A 14,161-nucleotide genomic window follows, 5' to 3' on the forward strand; every position below is an offset into this window, starting at 1 on the left:
TGCTTGGCATTGACTGCCTCCCCTTTAGAAAACCATGTTCCAGTCACTGAAGGGCCCCAGAATGACTGGAGGCCTTTCTGTTGTCTTCCTAGTCACCTCTTCTCTGATTTCATCACCACACTTGGGTTCTCCTGTGTACACCTAGGATATTTTCTGTTTAAATTTTTTCCAGACCTGGTAAATTTCATATGAATTAGTCTGCAGTACAGCTGCTATGACATTTGAGAGGGGGCTAAGTCCTAGTTAGGAGAAAGAAGGCCCTCTTCTGAAAGGGCTGGAATGGAGCAAGAATTGTTATAGGAGTGTTCTGAGGTCAGAGGAGAACGGAGCTTAAGAGTACGTTCCAGGGCCAAATGTGACAAATTCACAGACAGACCTTCTGGGTTGAGAGTCCTCACAGAGTGGGACAGTGCCCAGGAGCTGTGTTGCTTCATTTGTTCATTGACGAGTTGGGGCAGATGTGAGCATCTTGCCGGGAGACGGGAGGCTCATGTCCTACAGGTAGACAAGTTGGGGTCATTTTGCATTGGAGGGGGGAAAAAGGGAAGGGATATAATGAAAACCAAAATCAACTACTCTTTCCTGGGGCTAGCCCAGGTAGGTGTGAGTAGAGGAACTGAATGAAAACATCTCTCAAATAGGGACATAACCCTGGATTTTAAATATGACCTTTCCTCCTCCTCCTCTAAAAAGGAAATAAATTTCAAGATAATAGAGAATTGGACAGAGAAGTCGAATGTCATCTTGGAAAGAATCTTGGACTTGCAAGAACTGGCTTGAATCCCAACCAGCTCTTAGCCTCAAAGCCATTTACCTAAAATAGTAATAATAATCATTTTTCACTAATTCACATCTGTTGGGGGAATCAAAGAAATGGAGTATGTAATTAGCACTAGAGTCAACTACACATCTTAGTCTTCTTCACCCTGCATATTTCTTTTCTCTTTTCTTCTTCTACCTATTCGTCTCCCCTCTTCCTCCTTTCTGTCTCTTCTTTCCTCCACCTCCCTCTTTCCTCACTCCTCCTGCTTCTAGCACTCACCCTTACTGCTGATGGAAATTGAAAAGGCATCAAGCAAGCTAATGCCATATTTTTCCTGCATCTCTTTTCAGGCTAAGCACGTTTTACAAGACTTATTTACACAAAAGATTAAGATAATGGGCAACCTTAAGGTTAAATGACACAGATGTACTTTATTAATCAATTGGTGATGTTGCTTTTAAAGCATAAGTGCATTTCTATGCATTAATGTGTGCTTTGGGATATGCTATAGTCACGCGCTACATCGTGATGTTTCAGTCAACGACAGCCCACATATATGATGGTGGGCCCATAAGATTTTAATATAGTATTTTTGCTGTTCCTTTTCTACTTTAAGATATACAAATACTTACCATTGTGTTATGGTATTCAGTACAGTACATGCTGTGCAGGCTTGTAGCCTAGGAGCAATAGGCTAGACCATATAGCCTAGGCGTGTAGGAGGGCTATGCCATCTAGGTTGAAGTAAGTACACTCGATGGTGTTCTCACCATCGAGTTGAAATTGCTAATGATGCATGTCACAGCACATATGTTGAAATTGCTAATGATGCATTTTACAGCACATATCCCCATCATTAAGTGATGCATGACTGTATAGTAGTTCCCTCCTTATCTGTGGTTTTGCTTTCTGAGGTTTCAGTTACCCCAAGTCAACCACAGTCTTAAAATAGGTAAGTACTATACAATACACTAAGATATTTTGTGAGAGAGATACCACATTCATGTAACTTGATAGTATATTGTCATAATTGTTCTATTTTATTATTAGTCATTGTTGAGCTCTTTGTGTGCCTAATTCATAAATTAAACTTTATCATAGATACATATAGAAAAGAACATAATATATACGGAGTTCAGTACTATACCATTTCAAGTATCCACTGGGAGCCTTGGAATGTATCCCCCGTGGATAAAGGGGAACTACTAATTAAATTTCAATTTAATTTCTTTACAGCCCCTAACAAATTGACCTAATTGGTAGGTTTTATACTTGGGTAACATGGAAACAGCCCTTTGAGGCCACTCTAAATCATGACCTGGAAGAGATTCATAATTTCCCTTTAGAAATATACTCCTCTACTGAATTGATAACAAATTGAACAATTATAAGGATCCTTTGTTTGTCCTTGTTGACTATATTACCAAAGGGAACTTACTTCACAGCAATTATGAAAATGTTCCTTTGATAAAACTGATATGGACTGAAGATATTTTGATGCATGAAGTTGAGCAGGATTGAGGGCTTATATCAAAGAGATTGATTAGTAATTATATTAATTCCTCATATAAGAGTAGCTAGCCATTTTAGTGCCTTGGTCACCTCTGTGATCTAGTATATTGGTTTTCAATTGCTGCTGCAACAAATTACTAAAAACTTGAAAAATACAAATTTATCATCTTACAGTTCTGTAGGTGAGAAGCCTGGCACCTGTCTCATTGGGCTAGAATCAAGGTGTTGCATTGTTATGTTTCTTTCTAGGGGCTCTAAGGGAGAATCTATTCCGTACTTTTTCTAGCTTTATTTCCTCTATTCTGGAGGCTTATTCCATAGCTCATGGCACACTTTTCCTATCTTCAAAGGCAGCACCATTGGGTAGAGTTCTTCCTGTCTGATTCTCTCCATTTGGAAATAGTTGCCTGCTTTTAAGAACTCATGATTAGATCAATACAGGATAATTCCCCATCTCAAGGTTCCTAGTCTTAATGACATCTGCAAAGTACCTCTTGCCATGTAAGGTAACGTATGCACAGGTTCCAAGGATGAGGGCATACCCATTGCTGGGGCCATTATTCTACCTGCCACATCTATGTTTAGCTGTTGCAGCTAGACGATTTTTCTTTTAGAAGTATTCCTTCCACATTCTCATTCTTTACAATTTCTTTTTTTTTTAAGTGGATTCCTGAATTTCTTCAGTTCCCCATTTCATTCTCTCGAAGTATGTTTCTGTCAGTGGTCAATTCCCCATTGATTTCCCCTCTCCTTTTACCCCATTTTCTGTTAAGAGGTCTTCAGATCAGTCCTCATGCTCTAACTCTACCTGATTTCTTTGTATTTCAGATGTCATCTTTCTTCCTCGTCTTTGCACGTATTCTCTGGCTTGCTACCCTTTTTGTTACTCTATGTCTTTTCAATACACATTTCTCTAGATTCACATTTTGTGTCTGTCCCAGAAACAGATCAGAAAAAGATGGAGATTGACTAATGTCAACCCTTTTCTCCCAAGTGAACACATATAACCCCACTGTTTTTTTTTTTCTTAAACTACAGATGATATAATTGTATGGCTTTCATCAGAAACACTTCTGTCAAGTGATTACATTTTTGCTCTTTAGTGAGGGGATGGATGGGAGCGAGAGTCGATATAGTTCATCTCGTCTCCGATTAATCTAGTATGTATCTCTAGCTGTGATTATAGATTTTAATTATTTATGAAGTTACCATCGTATTTATAGAGACAATCTTTTTCTCATGATCTTTAATTTAAACATTTTATCAAAAAAGAAAAGAAATCTCGATTGCCTGGGTTGTATTTTATACAAATTCAGATAATGAATACACCTGCCCTAGTTTAAAATGTTATGTTGACATTTTTGGAGAAGAAATTTTCCTAGCTTTACAAATGCATCCTTAAAAATGTTCTCTAAAATATAATTTTTAATCTATACTAAAAACCAACTGCAAGATTTTTTCTTCTATCTATACTGTTATGAATAGAAGTGAATATTTTCTCCACATATAAAAATCTCTATTTATATATATATAAATCTATCTGAAAATATATGCCTTTTAAAGCAATTATTTAAGAAGAAGATTCCAAATGTTCATAGTTCTCCCCAAATATACATTATTTTTAAGAATGTGAATTTGGGGAAATTATATAGAAATATATCAAAATTTCTATAAATAAATAGTAAGTAGCATATGCAGTTATCTTCTAATACCACCATCCTTTATATTCTTCTAAAATTTTACATCATTCATCATCTTTATAGCTTTTTTTCCCAAGGAGGGATAATTCAGGAAGAGACCAGAGGTCACTTGAATGTACTAATGGCTCTATAAATAAAGAACATGTATTTTAATAACATACAGCTTCATTAGAGACAAACTGAATTAATGTAGAAGTTGTAGGGTGTGTTTGAAGACCTCAGATAAGACCGAGTATGATGGGGATCCTTATTCAATGCTAACTAAAATAAAATCAGATGATCCTCAAAATATACAGTATTTATCAGAGGTGACAATGGGTTCTAGGAATTCCTAAAATTGAATGTGCGTAAGAATCACTCAGAGAGCATGTTAACAATGAGGATTTCTGGCCTCATCTTCAGAGGTGCTGATTTTGTTGGCCAGGGAAAAGGTTCAGGAACCTCTGTTCCGGTGGCTCTAATGCTGGATGTTCTTGAGTTCTCTTTGAAACGCTGGATTAAAACACAACTTCAAGATAAACCCCTAGTGATTCATCTTACCAGCAAACTCCCTCATATAAACACGTTGTGGAACTTCACCAGTGAAGTGAAGCTTGAGAACCAGCTTTACAGAACCCTCAGTAGGGAGCAGACCTGTTCTGTCCACATAGTCTTTGTCCCTAAAGGGCTAAATCAGGAACAGTCAAGTGGCCAAGGCCACCGAGTGGTTTACTCAGGTCTAAAATTCTTTTAAAAGTATTAGTTGTTTCTTTTTTTAAGGGGGGAAATTGAATTCCACAACTAGAGATTAACTTAAAGTTATCCCTTTTATAAGAAGACTTTCAGAGTAGGATCAGTTAACTGACCACTAAACAGTGAAAGAGAAGGATACAGATTCTCTCTTGCTTAGATAGGGCTTCTGACAACAGCCACAGAGAGGGAGATAGTGCAGCAGGTGGCAGCTTGATGGGCAGGCAGAGGAGGGACTTAAAAGGCTCCTGGTATTACCCAGGGTGGGCCTCTTTGCTTTCAGTGGGGCTGCCATTTGCAGAAGAAGCTGTGCATGGAGACTTCTCAGGCAGCTCAGCTTCCCAACCTTTCTGAGTATTTTGTTTGTTCAGGTTTTTAATACATCTGACTTCTTAAAAGGTCCTTCCTTCTCAGGGAATTCACTAATCAAGGTATTACTCTGTTTATTTCCATAAACAAATCCTTATGAAAGAACAATTCATTCATTAACCAAGAAATGTGATCATTTCCACTGTTGTACCAGAGAGCTTCAAAGCACCATTGTTGTTCACATCAATTAATCCAGGTAACTGGGAAATGTGAGTAAGACAGGACTAAAATATATCCCAACTGATTTTACAAGATTAAAAAAAAATCTAAGATATCTAAACTCATGTTGTCTTAAGCATGTTAAGAATGTAAAGAATGTTAATTCTTCACAGGAAAGAATCACAGCACAGAGGAAAAGACTGCCAAATCTTTTTAGAATAAAATAATTTTATTCTAGAACTTACTGTAGCTTGGAAAGTTTCAAGCAGCCCCTTCCTTTGTACTGTGTAATATACTGGAAAGATATACCTCCTCCAGGTATGTAGGATGCCAGGTTAGAGTCTAGCTAGGAACTCTAGCTAGGGAGTATGGAAAACAATTTTTGATTTTTTTGAATTAAAATGTTTATGTGAATAAACATTTTGCATAGTATTCATATAAATATTTTAATGTGTAAATTAGTCTATGAAAGATGATGTTGAATTTCAAAGATAAATATTTATTTGATGTAATTAATTACTTGTACATAGTCTTAATACCTAATTCAGAGGGCAGTTCATGACTAATAAAAAAAGAGTTGGCTATTAGATGGTCATTTAGTAGCAATTCCTTCCAAATAGCAAATTATGCTAATTTCAAGGCTAAGGCACATGCATTTTTAAATGAGATTTTTAAAGAAAGTTAAAACAGCACTTGAATTAAGTAGAGGTGGTTGAAATGATAATCAAGTAAAACCTTTTCCAAGAAAATAAAATTGACCCATCCCCCACGCATTCCACCTACCTCAACTAATTTTTTTTGAATATTGTTTTTTACTGAGATACAATTCATACACCATAAAATTTTAAAATAAGATTTAGTAGTTTTTAGTATCCCAAAAAGTTGTACAATACTCACAACTACCTAACTCCAGAATATTTTATCACACTAAAAAGAAACCCTGACCCATTAGGACACACTCCTTATTTCTCCCTCCCCCAGCCTCTGGCAACTACTGATCTAGTTTTTGTCAGTGTGGATGTAACTATTCTGGACATATCACATAAAGAGAGTCATACATGTGGTTTTTGTGCCTGATTTCTTTCATTTATCAGAATGTTTTCCAGATTCACACAGGTTTTAGCATGTGTCAGTACTTCATTCCTTGTTATGGCTAAATGATACTCCATTGTATAAATACAGCACATTGCTTACCTACTTATTCCTACTTATTCATTAATAGATACTTGGGTCGTTGCCATTTTGAGCTATTATTAATAGTGCTGCCACGAACATTGTGTACAAGTTTTTGTGTGAATATATTATTTTAATTCTCTTGCATATACACTTAGGAGTGGTACTGGGTCATATGGTAACTTTATGTTTAATTTTTTGAGGAACTGCTAAACTGTTTTAACAAAGTGGCTTCAATTATTTTGTATTCCCATCAACAATGTGTGAGGGTTCCAATTTCTCCACATCCTTGCCAACGCTTGTTATTGTCTGTCTTTTTGATTATAGCTGTTTTAACAAGCATGAAGTGGTATCTCACTGTGGTTTTGCTTTGCAGTTTGCTTCTCGTCAATATTCTGAAATTGATTCCATGGTAGAAAAGGAGGGAAGTTCATGTTGGTTTTTGTACCTCTGAATAAACTGAAAAAGGGATGATTCTAGAATTAGTTAGACTCATCACTTACCTATATATTTATATACCACTCCACTAAAAAAGCATTCGTATGGTTCATCATAATGCATAGCATAACATAAATGTAAAAATACATTAGAGTATTAGCTGAGTAGAAAATATAGATAAGATAACTTGTAATATGCAATGGGCATATTATAAGGTTTTGTATACTAGCCAGAGGTGGGCTAAAATTTTGTCTCTCAACTTCCTAGGAGCCAAAGTGAAATGATAAATTGAAAACTCCATAGTGCTCCTAAGATTAAAAACAAGTTAGAATCCATTGCTGACTATTGTGGTGTCATTATCTATTCTCTGCGTGATCCCACCAATATCAAGGTGATCCTGGATCTTGATACATTCCTTTCCATTGCTGACTATTCTGGTTGATAGAAGGGATAAAATCAGCCTGTCACATTCATCTATTAGTACCATGTCTGCTCCTTGGAACCTTTCTCAACAGATATGTTCTCCTACTTTCTATCAGCAGCAGTGCAGTTATCTGAAGGTGTAAAGCACCTGTGAAACCTTGACTGTTCCTTCTCCAAGCTGAACACTCTTCATATGAGAAGCATCGGATGGCTCCCCATTTTCTAAATATTTAGATCCAAACTTGCTGGCCCCTGTTGGATTCTTTAGCCCCATTTCCCCTCAGCCCCTGATGAAATCCAGGCACACTGGACTCACTGTTCATTTTACCTGGCAGGTCCTTGTCTCCTCCATTCCCTGTTCCATTACCACTGAGGAAATTTGAACACCATGCTTCAAGGGCCAAATTCAGATGTTATCTTTTCCTGGTAGGTTCTTAATACCCCCAGGCAGAATTAATTTTCTTTTCTCTGTGTTCCCATAGCACTTTTAAAGCAGCAATTATATGAATACATCACAGTGATTTGTTCATGTGTCCATCTTCCCCAGCACACCATGATCAATTTCACAGGAGGAAACTGTCTTTTTTATATCCTCAGTGCCCAGCACAAAGCAAATATTCAACAAAGTGTAGTTGCATCAAAATGACTTAATAAATCATTCCTGACTTCTCACTCTCCTGTAAACACGTGGGTTTGTCACTGTCTCTCTTTAAAAGTGACCCCCAGAAGGAAAAATCATCTTTCAGATGTTAGCCAATCAATGTGCTAAACACCCACCTGCTCTGGAAATTATATATTTCTATTAATGTCATCTCAGGCTGCATGGGTTTTGTTCATAGACACATTCACTATAGCATCCCAGAAAACTTTGCTGAATATTGTGATGTTTTTCCCCCTGGGCAAACCACGAACAGACCAGATTTTCCTTTGCTTCTACTTTCTCATCTAAATTTAAGTCCTTATATGTATCCTTGTTACATTTAATCTTGTTTCCCACTAAAAAAGGTAACTTCATCCTTTTGAATGAAAACAGTACATTTCAGTTTTAATTCCATCATCTGTTATATCCACTCTGTCTTCCAGTTTGATGTCACTTGTGTATGGAAAGATAATGTGAATATGTGCATTTGCCTTCTTAATGTAATTATTAAGTGTTTAGTAAACAAAGAAAAAATATCCAGTGCTTCTATTTATTGGAAAATTTTTGTTGTTCTTCTAGAATCCGAGATTCTAAAATATCATATTCGTCCGCCTGACCACCATCAAACCTTCCAAAGATGCATGGAGATATTCTTTAGATAGCTTTGGGGAAAACATGTCATCATTAAGTATATGTATCTCTGTCTGATATGTTTCTAACCCCCACAGAGCCTCTTATGTGCCCCTGCTATGCACTCATGTAGCATCCTGTACCTTCGTTATCATAAAACTTGTCACAGTTTATGTAACAGCTTATATAATTGTCTCTCCTCCTTTCTAGTCTACTAATCTCTGTTTTACTCAATATCCCAAAAGCTTAGTACATTGCCTGGTTAAAATTTTATTTGAGTCAAATCTACTTTAGATCAATAATGTAATATGTATAAATACTATACTATTTTGTGTGATTCAACACTGAATCGGTAAGTAAAAAGAGGGTTCCTGATATTTAAAAGTAGCCAGAGACATTATTTTAGGGACAGCTGAGGCAGTCAGCAGATTAAATTATCTATCTGATAGTACCGATTCAAGTTTACCATAAACTAATTGCCTTAGTGCACTTTGTATTGCTATAACAGAATACCTGAGGCTGATTAATTCATAAAGAAAAGGGGTTTATTTAGTTCACAGTCTGCAGCCTCGGAAGTTCAAGAAGCATGGCACCTGCATCTGCTCAGCTTCTGGTGAGGGCTTTTCATGCTGTAGGACAACATGGCAGAAAGTTAAAGAGGAAATGAACACATACAAAGAGGCAAAACCTTAGGGGCATCTTGACTTTATAACAACCCACTTTCTCAGGAAGTAATCCATTCCTGTGAGAAGTAATTCAGTCTCAAAAAAAGTGAGAACTCACCCCAAGAACAGCACCAAGCCATTCATGAGGGATCTGCCCCCATGACCCAAACCCCTCCCATCAGCCCCACCTCCTGACATCACTACACTGGACACCAAATTTCAACATGAGTTTTGGTGGGAACCAACCACATCCAAACCATAGCACTAATCAAATAATGACTTACATTTGGCAAAGTTTAAAATCTCCCAAAATATAGACTGTAATACTTTATCAATAAACTGTATTAATTTAATCATTCCAAGGTTTATTAGTATTTGTTGCCCTGAAACTTCTATAGAAATCTAGGCTGCAATGCTGAATTAGCTGGGGGATATTAGGCACTATTCAAGAGGTTTCATCCCTGAAGCACTGAAAAGATCTTTTTAGAAGCCACTTATACCATGAAGAAGGTCCCACAGCAGGAAGTCTAAGGAGAGTGTTATGGTGAGATTTCAGTATAATTTGGTTTTTAAAAATTCCACTCTGCAATACATCCCCATGATATAAATATTCCTAATTAGCACAGAATTTCAGTTCCTTCATACAAAATGCTGCAGTGCAATTTAGGGCTGCTTAAAATTATCTTAACTTGTCCCATTTGGCAAACTAAGCCAGGGTCTTAGGAAATGTGGAGCTGTAGTATGCAGGAATGTGGGCAGCTTTGAGAACTCCCTCCTTCCAGATCTGAGAGAGCCTTTTTTTTTTTGACCTTACACTGAATTCTTATGTTTGAATGTATCATCGGGATGCAACGGTTAGCTACTGGCTAAATGGCAAGAGAAACTTCTGAGACACCAAGACAGAAAAATGTAAGCAGTGAAAATTATCAAAACTAAAGGTTTTTCTGATATGGTTTGCTGTTTAATGTACATTCAGTTAAGCAGCTTCGATGAAAAGTAGGTTTTCTGTTAGCAAGTGCTGAAGAGACAAAAATACCATTCCTGTCTGCTTTCTTTCCTGTTGGTTAGCTATTGGATGCCATGAAAAACAAAATGTCTCTATTTCCTGAGCCCACCCAATATTTTAAATATCTTGACATCTATATTTATGTTCTGTCGAAAAGGTAATAATATGAAGGATTTATTATAAGTCCTGAGCTTTCTTCTTTGAATCACAGCAGCAATTATTAAGGATTCACATGCACATGGCATTGAGTCTGTGCTATGACATAGTGTTGTTCGCCAGAAATTGACAGTTGAAAAGTGACACCATTAGGCAAGAAAGATTTTTCCTCCTTCTCCCACCACCATAAAAAATAAAGTACAAGAAGTAAGAAAATGAACAAACATTAGGCTAATAAAACACCACAGAGACTGGAATACTGTGAAGAAAATGTGGAAGAGGGAGGGGAAAAGATAAAGAGGAAGGGGACCGTTAATAGAAATAGATTTTTTAAATGATTGCATGTGGCAAATGAGATCACACTATGAGTCAAACATGCCTTTGTATATAGAATACTGCCAGAATTCTCTTTTAATGAGGACCAAGGCATCTCCTGGGGAATAACTTACCTTAGGCCAGAGTCAAATCCCTCCAGCTTGGTGGAAGATCAGTGCTCGACTTTCAGGACTGGGATGTACACCAATAGTACCCGTGGATCTACCCTTAAAGCCAACTAAGAAGGCAGCCTGAGAATGAACACTAAAAGGGCTGTTTTCATAAAAAATCTGTAAGAGATTTTCCTTTTTTCCTTTACTTTTTATTTTAATGAAAATCTTGGGCATGCTGTGCCACTACATTGACAAAGTGCACCATGAAAAGTGCCTACTTCATTGGAGAATTCATTATGACTTTGTGGAGCAGAAAGAGTTGGTTCATTGGCAGCAATTTGAGTGGATTTGGTTCGCTGGAGCTATCATGTTACTGCATCATCAGTGCAGGTGGGGCTGACTGACTTTGACAGTAAAAGGAGGTGGCCCAGTGCCAACAGGGGCAGCAGAGGGGCTGCAGGAGTGCCTTCATAGATGCTGCACAGATGCTGCACACTGTCAAAGTAAATCTCAGGGAAGGGAAGATGGGGCGTCATACAATAATTGTGAAGATTATGCTCTTAAGCACATGTGAAACACCTTTCAGAGCTCCTGAATTTAGTAGGCAAGGGTGAATTTTGAAAATAGACTGAACGAGTTAACCATAGTTAAACCTGGGGTGTAGGTTATGAATAGAGTAACATGTAATTTATTGTACAAACAGAGATGCCTTTGAAAATGAAGGGTTTGCTACTAATAATTACACCAAGACAACATATATAAACTATGACTGCCCTGGACAAACTGGAATGCATTGTCACGGTATGAGGGACTGTCACCTTCGATTGTTAGTTTTGCCATGCTTGCAGTTTTATTCTAACCATGTACCGTTTTAAAATCAGAAAAATATAAGATATTGTAATTTACAGGAAGAAATAAGAATTGAGTATGAGGGCAAAGATAGCAGCATAATGTTTACATTGTTAGGGTGACCCTAGTCCCCCACCATCAGCCCCCTCCTGACCCCACATCACAGTTTAGAAAATTACATCTGCAAATTATTCAACATCCGCTGGTGACCCCAGAGCAGCCTACCTTCCTTAGCAAGGCCATGCTGTCCCAGCAGTTCTGATGTGCCATCACTTTAGTTATTTGATTTTCTGCTTTTTCTCTCTGAGATAGTAGCCTTCCAAGGTTCAAAGGGACGTCTGAATGTTAAAGGCCTGGAGGTAAAGTTTACAAAGACAGTGCTTCCTCATCACAGCTGGCCACATCAGTTCTGTCAAAATGCTAATGGTAGGCTGTTTCTTTATAAGTAGAGTACCCATGAGATCAAGATCTTAATTTACTTTGTTCCTAATTCACAAAGGGAAGTTGCCTTCTTTTCAAAAACCAAGTTGAGGTTCTGTCTTTAGTAAATTCTTACATGTAGCTGGAAATTTCCATTGCAAAGTGTACTTGTTTTGTTTTAAGCTCTTTCCAAGTGACTTTATAACGTTTTTAACGTTTCGGCATCAGCACTCTTCCTCTGTCCACAGAGCTGGTAAAGACAGAATTATGAACTCTTCTGGCATTGTCCCAGACCACTTCTTGGAGTCTTTATGAGAGAAGAAGTTTGGCAACTCAGCTCCCAGTGCCCACAGGGGTGCAAATGAAGCTGGAGCTGAAGCCATCTATGAGAGCAGATGGGCTGCCAGTCCAATGACTATAACTCTGATAGCTCCACACAAGTTGAGAAGCAGCTTTTCAGCTGTGACAGGCAAGGCCCAGCAGGGGAAGTAGCTGACTGTCTGGTCTGATTTAAGATCACTGCCAAAAAATTTTCTTCATTAACCTTCACAGTTATCTAAGCTTTATGAAGGCAGGGGTTTTTGTGTTTTGCTTATAGGAGTATGCTCAGGGCCTAGAACAGTGCCTGGGTTATAGTAGGAGCTCAAAAATATTTGTTGAATAAAAGAATATTTCTTCATCTTCAAAATATCAAGATGGGATATTAATGATACCTGTATCCAGAATTGATATTCAGCTGATTTCCATTCTGATATACCATTTCAGTGTCACAGGATTGTTGTGATGATTGCATGAATTAAAACATGGAAAGCACTTACAATAAAACCTGACACATATCAAGTGGTTAATAAATGTCAGCTGCCATCAATTTCAAGGCACAGAGGTTGACACCCTGGAAGTTTGGGGAACAATGTAGGATTCCAGCAGGGGGCTCTCCTGAGTTCAAGAAGCAATAACTGGTTCCTGCTGAGTCCTACTTGACTATGGGGAAGGACAGTTGCCAATGATGCTGTAGTCCTTGCTTCATGGGCCCAGGCTTACACCTGGCCAGAGGTCATACATTAACCTGTCATCAATAAATGACATTTATGCCATCTGCACATGGATACTGTTCTCTTAGTGAGGAGATGGCAAAGTTCTGAAAGAATGGCTCACAGGGCAGATAAGGGTTGATTATCAGAGCATGGGACAGTGCCCAAGAAGTGATAGCCCAATCCTGCCAGGGTGGGGTGCTTTGGAGGAGAGCGGCTGGGTGGCTAAGAGTGAGTGGTGTGGGGAGCAGGGTGTAAGCAGAATAGGTAGGGGGGCCCTGCCACTAAAATATCTCTTGTGTACCCGGGAATAAAATGTGTTAGAATGATGAGCAGCTCAACAGTATTCTCAGAAGGCTTTTCAACTTAATTGCCCTGTTCCTTTTCCTAAGTAGAAACTTGATCAATTTAGGATACAGTACATGGTACTCTTTGGTTAGGTTTACATGTACGTAAGAATCGGGTCAATTGTAGAAGGTTAAACTGGATTGGAATGTATAGTATTTGTACATTTGGTAACAATAATTCTTATACTTCCCATTTGTATAATGCATGATATATATTATATACAGATTATATTATATATAGGTTTCTATATATAATCTACTTTGTTACTATATATAATCTATATACATCACATATAAAATCTGTTTTGTTACAAACTCTGTGAGGTTTATAGGGCCGTGTAGTATTAACTCTATTTAACATGTGAAGAAAATAAGGCACGAATAATTAAGAGGCAAGGATAATGGTAGAAGCCCCTGGGGATGGGAAATGGCATTTTTGTTAGTGTTCTACTGATCGTCAGAGCATGGTTTTCTGACTTCAGATTCAAAAAAGATTTTTCTTTTTAAGCATACTTGGCTACCCCTCACCCACAGATTAATTGAAAAAGCTTCTGGGCTCCACCAGTTTGCTCCCTATTAAATATACTAATTGAAGAGCAAACTAATTCTATCTCTAAACCAGTCATTCTAGCGGGTATACAAGATGACCCACTGAAGTGTTGGAAGAAAATGCTAGGACTTACTTTATATTTTTTGGATGTGTTAAAATGAACATAATTCATT

This window comes from Macaca thibetana, chromosome 3, assembly GCF_024542745.1.
Source record: "Macaca thibetana thibetana isolate TM-01 chromosome 3, ASM2454274v1, whole genome shotgun sequence".
NCBI lineage: Eukaryota > Metazoa > Chordata > Mammalia > Primates > Cercopithecidae > Macaca > Macaca thibetana.